This window comes from Ambystoma mexicanum, chromosome 8 (genome assembly GCF_040938575.1).
Source record: "Ambystoma mexicanum isolate Mex_15411 chromosome 8, UKY_AmexF1_1, whole genome shotgun sequence".
Classification (NCBI taxonomy): domain Eukaryota; kingdom Metazoa; phylum Chordata; class Amphibia; order Caudata; family Ambystomatidae; genus Ambystoma; species Ambystoma mexicanum.
Genome location: NC_090929.1, coordinates 232,736,818 through 232,746,466, shown reverse-complemented (window position 1 = coordinate 232,746,466; position 9,649 = coordinate 232,736,818). Strand labels below are relative to the sequence as shown.

The 9,649-nt window shown below is 49.2% G+C and overlaps 1 non-coding gene across 1 annotated transcript; it reads left to right on the top strand.

Annotated features, from left to right (window-relative positions):
- The first annotated feature begins 289 nt into the window (after positions 1 to 289).
- On the top strand, positions 290 to 442 carry LOC138474874 (5.8S ribosomal RNA). The gene has a single exon (XR_011269103.1). It is a non-coding gene; the product is annotated as a 5.8S ribosomal RNA (ribosomal RNA).
- Positions 443 to 9,649: the final 9,207 nt, after the last annotated feature.

Sequence of the window (9,649 nt, the reverse complement as noted above, 5' to 3'; positions counted from 1 at the left end):
TGGCCCACTCAACTCAAACCCTACCTTCTCCGGTCTTCCTATCTGTCCCCCTTGAAAGTGAAAAGGAAAGTCACGGGCAGGCATGGATGATCACATTAATTACACCACAGGGTTTTGTTCGGCCCTCCGACTCACGCACGTGTTAGACTCCTTGGTCCGTGTTTCAAGATGGGTCAGATGGCTAATCAACATCACCGCAGACCCAGGGTGGGACGGGCAGCGCCACGTCCCACTAGCCTCTCCTGCACCGGCAGGTTCAGGCCGATGGATGGGAAATAAAGTTATCTGTGACTCCTAGTGGTGGATCACTCAGCTCGCGTGTCAATGAAGAACACAGTTACCTGTGAAAATTAGTGGGAATTGCAGGACACATCGATCATTTACACTTCAAACGCACCTTGCGGCCCCAGTTCCGGCTGGGGCTAGGCCTGTCTGAGGGTCGCTTGAACACCCCTCTGTCCCACTAAAGTCAGACCCCGATCAGCACTGTATCAGGATCCCCGAACCTGGCACAGAGGCTATTTGCTGGTGCGTCCTGAACTCCCATTTCCCCACCTCATGGGATTTGTGAAAGCCAAGCGCCCAGTGGGACCCCGGTGATGGTGATGTTGGTGGCAGTGGCCTAAAAACCCAATGTACCTTCCGCTAAACCTGGGTAGCTGGCTGTGCCACGTGTGGATGTCTGTGGTGTCCCGCAGCAACTTGCGCAGGACGGCCCGGGAGTGTAGGCCTCATAACTGCATCCAGTCAACACCCTCTCTCCAGGTTAGCTTGTGCACAGATTGGGACAGTGCACACTCGGCTGTGCCAGAGACATGGCCTGGGTCAACCCCCAACAGCCCCATGCCCAAGGCCGGATGCCCCAAGCTGTGCTCCCTGAGTACGACCTCTGATCAGACATGGCGATCCACTGAATTGAGCCGCATTACTAAGCAGAGGAAATTAAACTAACCAGGATTCCCTCAGTAACGGCGAGTGAAGAGGGAAGAGACCAGCGCTGAATCGGCAAGTGCGGGAGATGTGGCATACAGAAGATTGACTCCCCGGCGTCGGTCAGGGGACCAAAGTCTTGCTGATCGAGGATCTCCCTGCGGAAGTTGTTAGGCCAGTACTGGGATCAGTTCTTCTTTGAGTCTGGTTCTTTAGAAATGCAACCCAAAGCAGGTGGTAAACTCCATCTAAGGCTGAATACGGATGCAAGACCAATAGCCAACAAGTACCGTAAGAGAAAGCTGTCAATAACTTTGAAGAGAGTGTTCAAGAGGTCATGAAACCGTCGATAGGTATACAGTTGGGGTCCGGCAGGACGATTCAATGAAGCAGGCACGACTGGCACCCAGAACTGCAGATCCCCTCACAGGACTACCACCTGATCGCACCTGGCCCCCGCAGGGCACATTTCCCATTGTTACAGCCCCCTGGCAGCAGTTTCACTGTGTCTGCGGAGCTGAGGGAGATTGACCGCTGCCGCAGCCTCCTCCAAGAACCATCCTGGCCACTCTTGGTGGTCGCAGGGGCGGTGATGGGGAACAGGCCACCTACTCCCAGTGCAAATGTCAATGGGGGTGGACTGTCCTCAGTGCACCCCAACCGTGTTGCACCAGTGGATGGGGACTCCCATGAATGGCAGAAGGGGTCTGCAGTGATGTTGGTTACCCACCCAACCCATCGTGAAACATGGACCAAGGAGTCTAACAGGTGCGTGATTCGGAGGGCCGAACAAAACCTTTTGGTGTAATGAAGGTGAGGGCCGACACACTTCGGCTAAGGTGGTACCACATTGCGGCATCATGGGGGGCGCACCACCGGCCCATCTCTCCCACTGTGTTGGGAAGGTGGTGCATGAGCATGTGTGATAGTGTCATGATGCCTACCCTTGGGGGCCCAGACCAAGTCCAGCAACCCCGGAAGCAGGGATCAAATTATCCCATGCCAGCCCAACAACCCCTGCTAGGGGCTATTTGGGTGCGGTCCTGGCACCTACGGTGACAGGCTCATATGGAGAGTCAGCCCTGGTGCCATAGGCACCAGGCTCATAGATTAAAACTTACCTGATGCAGATAATGCTGCAAACGTACCTGATGCAGACCATGCTGCAAGAGCTCCAAGCCCAAAGAGGCTTGGAAGGGACTAATTTACCTATGGACTATTTTTTACTCGGGTGGGGCTGGGGAGGAATACTCACCTGGGACTACATTTGAGGCTATTTAAACCACGCCCAAAGAGCAGCACATGCTTCGCGTTATTCTGCATCCAGCAGCGTAACGCTCACCGTGCCTGCAAGTCTGCATCCAGTCTTCTGCCACGCCTGCCTCGAGTTTGAAGCTCCTAGAAAAAGGGAGAAAGAAGGAGAGAAGGTTAGAACAAGAGCAATACCTTTGATCCTTACCTGAATTTCTGATCCATCGCGCCTTCAAGCTAGAAGAAAGAAGTTATTTTATGCGCGTCGCCTCGCCTGCTGCAGCGCCGCGCTGAACTCACTGGCCTTCGCATCATCTTCACATTCCACCGCATCCTCCTGCATATTCCCGCCACACTCCGGCACCTAAGGAGAAGACAAGAACAGCAAGTTGAGCCAAGGGAATACACAGCGGAATATTAGTTACTCCCCCCCATAGACTTACCTGATTTTACCACCGGGGGTACTATTCCTCTTCACGGGTCGGCGCAGCTTCCACTGCATCTTCGCCGAACCCCGGCCCCTAAGGGGAAACAAAAGGACAGCAAGGTGAAACAAAGGGACTAACAAGGGGAACCCTCCTCACCGCAATAGACTTACCTGATTTTACCGCCGGAGGTATTATTCCCCGAGACTTCATACTTTCTCTCAGCGTCTGAATAAGGGAGAAAGCAACAGGTTACATATTGACATTAGTTTATCGAACTGTGTTGGAAAATACAAACCCTTACCAGAATATGACCGGTTGCTAGGAGGAACTCTTCACTAGGGTCAAGCTGCAACCTGCAAGGAATCGGACAAGAGTAAAAATCAGGCATTTGAACTTTTACGAACTACATACTTACGGCGTCTTGCTGGGAATCTCAGAGTCAATATTGTTCTGGAACTCACCAATTCCTTCGAGCCAGTGAAGCAACTGGTTATCAACGTGCCCCTGCGCTCAATGCAGGATGGAGAGCTCATCTTTTCAAATCATCAGGTGAGACTATAAGAGGGGACATCAAAGGTGATCTGTGGGGAGAACAGCAGGGGTGGGGGGATTTACACTCAACTCCATGGGTGGTTAATTCCCTTTCTCCATTTGCAGAAGAATAGTCCTACGGGCCAAGCAAACGAAGCAAGGTGGGCCAGTCCAGTCCGTCATCTCGGCCCTACACATCACATTGGTGGAGACCGCAGCTGTCCAGTTCAGATCGACGCCTCTGTGGGAGCCAGGTGAGCGTAACAGAATGCAAAGCCTACCCACAAATTCCCACCCGGGCATTATGGATACCTCAGAGACTGACCAATTGGCCCAATTACTAGGGGAACTGAGGGCTGAAGTGCATTCTGCCCGTCAAGAAACCAATGCTCTTAGGAGAGAACTGATTTTGTCAAAGGAGTGAACTGATGACCTTACTAGGCAACTATTGCAAAGCCAGGCTGGACAAGCACCCTACCTGGTTCCGGGAAGAATTCAGCTCCTGTGTTATCAAGTAACCCTGTGCAAATAAACCTACCAGGAAATATTCCATTAGCTCCACCCGAACGCTTTGCCTGAGATCCCAAAAGGTTTGCCGTGTTTATGAACCAATGCCGCTTGCACTTTTTATGCAGACCTGGAGCCTTCCCAAACAATCAAGCCAATGTAGCCTTTGTATTGTCATATCTCAGCGGCAGTGCAGCTGATTGGTCAATTCCACTAGTTACTCAGGATGACCCAATTATTTGGGATTTTCAGGGCTTTCAAACGAGCATGGAAAGACTATTTGCCCGGCACTCCCAAGGACCGGCCCTGGATAACGAACTGTTGTCCCTACGACAGGGTAACCAGGACCTTCTATCCTACATCGCAACCTTTAATAGGTTGATAGTGGAAACTGGATGGCCTGAGGTAAAACGAATCACGTTATTTCATCGAGGGCTTCGAGGAGAACTCAAGGATGTCTTGGCTCAAGTCGTGAACCCACCGCAAGACTGTGCTGAATATATAGACTTAGTGGTCCAGATAGATCACAGACTTCAGAACAGAAAGGCGGATCGAGCCAAGATTGAGAATCGGGTGTTGGTCAAAACCCACGCTAACCCCAAAGGAGCAGATGCTTCAGAAACCATGCAAATTGGAGGGGTTAAAGGACCCTTAACCCAGAGGGAGAGAGAAAGGAGACGGCAAATGCAATTGTATCTATATTGTGGAACTTCTGGGCATTTTCTACAGGATTGCCCTGTAAAGCCACCCAAGAAGGTGGTAGGAGCTGCTGATAAAAGCCATATGGAGTCAAACTCGGGAAACGACCACGCCCGACAAGAGTAGAGGTCTGCTTGCCGAGCTTGAAGAAGGATACTCAGACCTCGCATTTCATCATACCAATGGTTCTCGTAGATCCAGGGCAGCCATCGCGTATGCACGCAGTAAGTGCATACATTGACAGCGGGGCCATAGGAAACTATGTGGACTACGAATTGGCTTCCAGGATGAATCTACCTCTCTGCTGAAAAACCACCTCAGATGTCATCACGACAGTCGATGGAACTGAAATTGCCTCTGGGCCTTTAACTCATTCCACCGCAGAGATGACACTATTGGGTCAGAATGGGCATCGAGAGACTATTGTGTTTGATCTAATCAAAGCCCCACAGTTCCAAATTATACTGGGGATACCTTGGTTGGAAACACATAATCCTTGTATTGATTGGTGAGAGAAGAGAATAACCTTCCCGGATTGTGCACAGACCTGTTACCCAAAGAAAAATCTGAACATAGGCCTGGCCAAAGTAACCACAGCAGTTATGCAACTACCTCCTGAATACCAAGAATTCCAGGATGTCTTCCAAAAAGAACAGGCAAACACCTTACCTCCTCACAGGTCGTACGATTGTAAAATCGATCTCATACCCGGTGCACAACCCTCTTGTAGCAGGATCTATGCCCTTACGGAACCTGAGAACCTTCACTTACGACAATACTTAGACCAGTACCTTGCCAATGGCTTTATTCGCCCATCCAAGTCTCCTGCATCTTCAGCTTTGTTCTTCGTGCCCAAAAAGGAAGGTGACCTCAGAACGTGTATAGACTACCGCGCATTGAACCAGATAACTGTTAAGAACTGATACCCATTGCCTCTGATCCTTGAACTACTAGACCAAGTGAAGGACGCTTGCATATACACTAAATTAGATCTCCGGGGGGCATACCATCTGGTACGTGTAAAAGAGGGCGACGAATGGAAGACTGCTTTCCGCACTAAGTATGGGTTATCCGAATACCAGGTGATGCCTTTCGGGTTGTGCAATGCACCAGCAGCCTTCCAATACTTCATGAACGATGCCCTTCGTGAACTCATTGACGTTTGTGTTGTCGTATATATCGATGATATTCTAGTATACTCCTCTTCAGAATCTGACCATGTGAAGCACATCCGAGCAGTCCTTGAGAATTTGCGCCAGCACAAACTATATGCAAAACTGGGAAAATGCGTTTTTCATGCCACAGAAGTTGAATTCCTTGAGTTTATCCTGACCCCAAAGGGAGTCCGAATGGACTCACGAAAGGTGGACGCAATCCTTAAGTGGCCATCACCAAGTTCAGTTAAAGGAGTACAAAGCATGCTCGGATTTGCCAATTTCTACCGCAGATTAATCCTGGATTTTTCACATGTTGTACATCCCATCACAGCACTCTTGTGAAAAAATAAACGCTTTATGTGGATTGAAGAAGCTGAAAATGCCTTCCAAGAGCTGAAAGCGAAATTCACGTCTGCACCTGTATTAAAGCACCCGCGCCCTGAACTTCCATACATAGTGGAAACTGATGCATCCAGTCTAGCCATGGGAGCTGTCCTGTCTCAAAAGGACCCTGAAACTGGCCAGCTTCACCCAGTAGCATTTTGGTCCAGAAAGTTCTCGGCACCCAAGTTAAACTATGCGGTTACCGACAGAGAGTTATTAGCCATTAAATCCACCTTCAAGGCTTGGCGGCACTATCTTCTTGGTGCCAGGCATACCATTACTGTGATCACCGATCATCGGAACTTACAGTATTTAAAGACAGCCAAGGCCCAATCGTCACGTCAACTCCGATGGGCATTGTTCTTTGCCGAGTTCCTTTTCGTGATAACCTATCGACCAGGTTGTAAGAATGGTAAAGCAGACGCCTTATCCCGAATAGGGATGGGAGAGGCAGAAGTGAACACAGAACCAGTACCTATAATTTCTGAACAAAGGATTCTTGGCATGACTACTCTACAGACACTAGAGGACATTCAGGTAAAGATCCAGCAACTCTTTGATCCTACAGCCCTGGAGGACTGGGTAAAGAAAGGCCCGGACTACTCTGTCACCAATGATCTACCTTATTACCAAGGGCGGCTATTTCTGCCACACAAGGAACTACAAGAGCTAGTCATTTCCCATTATCATGATACCCTATTGGAGGGGCACCCATGTATTGCAAAAACTGAAGCTAAAATTAAAAGACAATTCTGGTGGCCCACCTGGAGAAAGGATATTAAATCATTTGTGATGTCTTGTGGCATTTGCGCCCAAAACAAAAGTCAAAAGAAAAAAACAGCTGGACTCTTACAACCTTTAGACGTTCCGCCTACACCATGGCACACCTTATCGTTAGACTTTATTACTGATCTACCCCCATGCAATGGATTTAACACCATACTAGTTATTGTGGATCTTTTTTCCAAGATGACCCACTTTATTCCTTTAAAGGGATTACCTTCAGCTTCAATCCTGGCCAAGGAGTTCCTCGAAAACATTGTTCGCATACATGGATTTCCATCCGTATTGGTCTCTGACCGGGGCAGTCAATTCATTTCACATTTTTGGAAAAAATGCTGCCAATTGGCGCAGATCGATGTGAGGTTATCAACCAGTCACCACCCCCAGACCGATGGTCAAACGGAGAGGACCAACCAGACTCTCGAACAATACTTGCATTGTATGTTACATCAGACTGAGTGTAATTGGAAAGACATTCTTTGGATTGCCGAATATGCATACAATAATTCAGTACACGATGGAACTGGACAAAGCCCCTTTTATGCCTTATATTGGCACCATCCTCGAACCTCAGACCTTGATTCACCCCAACACTTAGTAATGCCCGCAGTGGACCATCTGCACGCTATGACTACACAAGCCTTTAAGGAAGCAACTACACATTTAAAACAGGCGAAAGAAAAATACAAGAAAGATGCTGATCGGCAACCTCCACAATACCAGATAGGGGACCAAGTATGGTTAGCCACAAAACATATACCTCTAAGGGGAACACAGACCTTTAACCCCAGATATTTGGGACCTTACTCTGTTAAGGCCATTATCAACCCAGTGGCTGTCAAGTTGGACTTACCTGCTAATATGCAAATTCACCCCGTCTTTCATGTGTCACTTTTGAAGCCAGTGCAACCAGGGACAAGACTAACCAAGCCACCAGACTCCATCCTTGTAGACGGAGAACCCGAATTTGAAGTTAAGAACATCCTGGACTCCAAGCTGATAAAGTCAAAACTTTTTTATTTAATCGACTGGAAAGGTTACGGACCACAGGAAAGGTCATGGGAACCTAGAGACCATGTTCATGCACCCCGATTGGTGAAATAATTCCACAGAAATTTCCCAGACAAACCGAAACCACCGGGAAGAACGACTTTAGGAGTGGCCTTGGGGGGGAGTGCTGTCATGATGCCTACCCCCTGGGACCCAGACCAAGTCCAGCAACCCCAGAAGCAGGGATCAAATTATCCTAAGCCAGCCCAACAACGCCTGCTAGGGGCTATTTGGGTGCAGTCCTGGCGCCTATAGCACCAGGCTCACATGCAGAGTCAGTCCTGGCACCATAGGCGCCAGGCTCATAGATTAAAACTTACCTGATGCAGACCATGCTGCAAACTTACCTGATGCAGGCCATGCTGCAAGAGCTCCAAGCCCAAAGAGGCTTGGAAGGGACTACTTTACCTAGGGACTGTTTTTTACTCAGGTGGGGCTGGGGAGGAATGCTCACCTGGGACTACTTTGGGGGCTATTTAAACCACGCCCGAAGAGCAGCACATGCTTCGCGTTATTCTGCATCCAGCAGCGTAACGCTCACCGTGCCTGCAAGTCTGCATCCAGTCTTCTGCCATGCCTGCCTTGAGTTTGGAGCTCATAGAAAAAGGGAGAAAGAAGGAGAAAAGTTTAGAACAAGAGCAATACCGCCGCACTCCGGCACCTAAGGAGAAGACAAGAACAGCAAGGTGAGCCAAGGGAATAGACAGAGGAATATTAGTTACCCCCTCAAAGACTTACCTGATTTTACCACCGGGGGTACTTTTCCTCTTCAAGGGTCGGCACATCTTCCACTGCATCTTCGCCGAACCCCGGCCCCTAAGGGGAAACAAAAGGACAGCAAGGTGAAACAAAGGGACTAACAAAAGGAACCCTCCTCACCTCAATAGGCTTACCTGATTTTACCGCCGGAGGTATTATTCCCCGAGACTTCATACTTTCTCTCAGCGTCTGAATAAGGGAGAAAGCAACAGGTTACATATTGACATTAGATTATCGAACTGTGTTATTAAAGAAAAATCCTTACCAGAATATGACCAGTTGCCACGAGGAACTCTTCACTAGGGTCAAGCTGCAACCTGCAAGGAATCGGACAAGAGTGAAAGTCAGGCATTTGAACTCTTACGAACTACATACTTACAGCGTCTTGCTGGGAATCTCGGAGTCAATATTGTTCTGGAACTCACCAATTCCTTCGAGCCAGTGAAGCAACTGGTTATCAACGCGCCACTGCGCTCAATGCAGGATGGAGAGCTCATCTTTTCAAATCATCAGGTGAGACTATTAGAGGGGACATCAAAGCTGATCTGTGGGGAGAACAGCGGGGGTGGGGGGATTTACACTCAACTCCACGGGTGGTTAATTCCCTTTCTCCATTTGCAGAAGAATATTCCTACGAGCCAAGCAAAAGAAGCTACGTGGGCCAGTCCAGTCCGTCATCTCCGCCCTACGCGTCACATTGGTGGAGACCGCAGCTGTCCAGTTCAGATCGATGCCTCTGTGGGAGCCAGGTGAGCGTAACAGATAGGACCTGAAAGATGGTGAAGAATGCCTGTGTGTGGTGGCACCAAAGGTAACTCTGGTCGAGGTCCATTCCGGTCCTGACATGCAAATCAGTCATCCGACCAGGGCAAAGGGGGAAAAGGGCTTATTGAACAATCTTGTAGCTTGTTCCCTCTGGAGTTTCGCTCAGGCTAGCTGGCACTGGGAAACCTCTATTTTATCTGGTAAAGCAAGTGATTAGAGGTCTGGGGCCAAATCAAGCTCAACCTATTCTCAAACTGTTTCATGGGTAAGAAACCTGGCTCACTGGCATGGACCCGGGCATCGAATGCAAGTGCTCCGTGGGCCACTTTTGGCAATCAGAACTGGCGCTGCGGGATAAACCAAATGCTGGGTTAAGGCGCCCGATGCTGACTCTCACCTGACCAC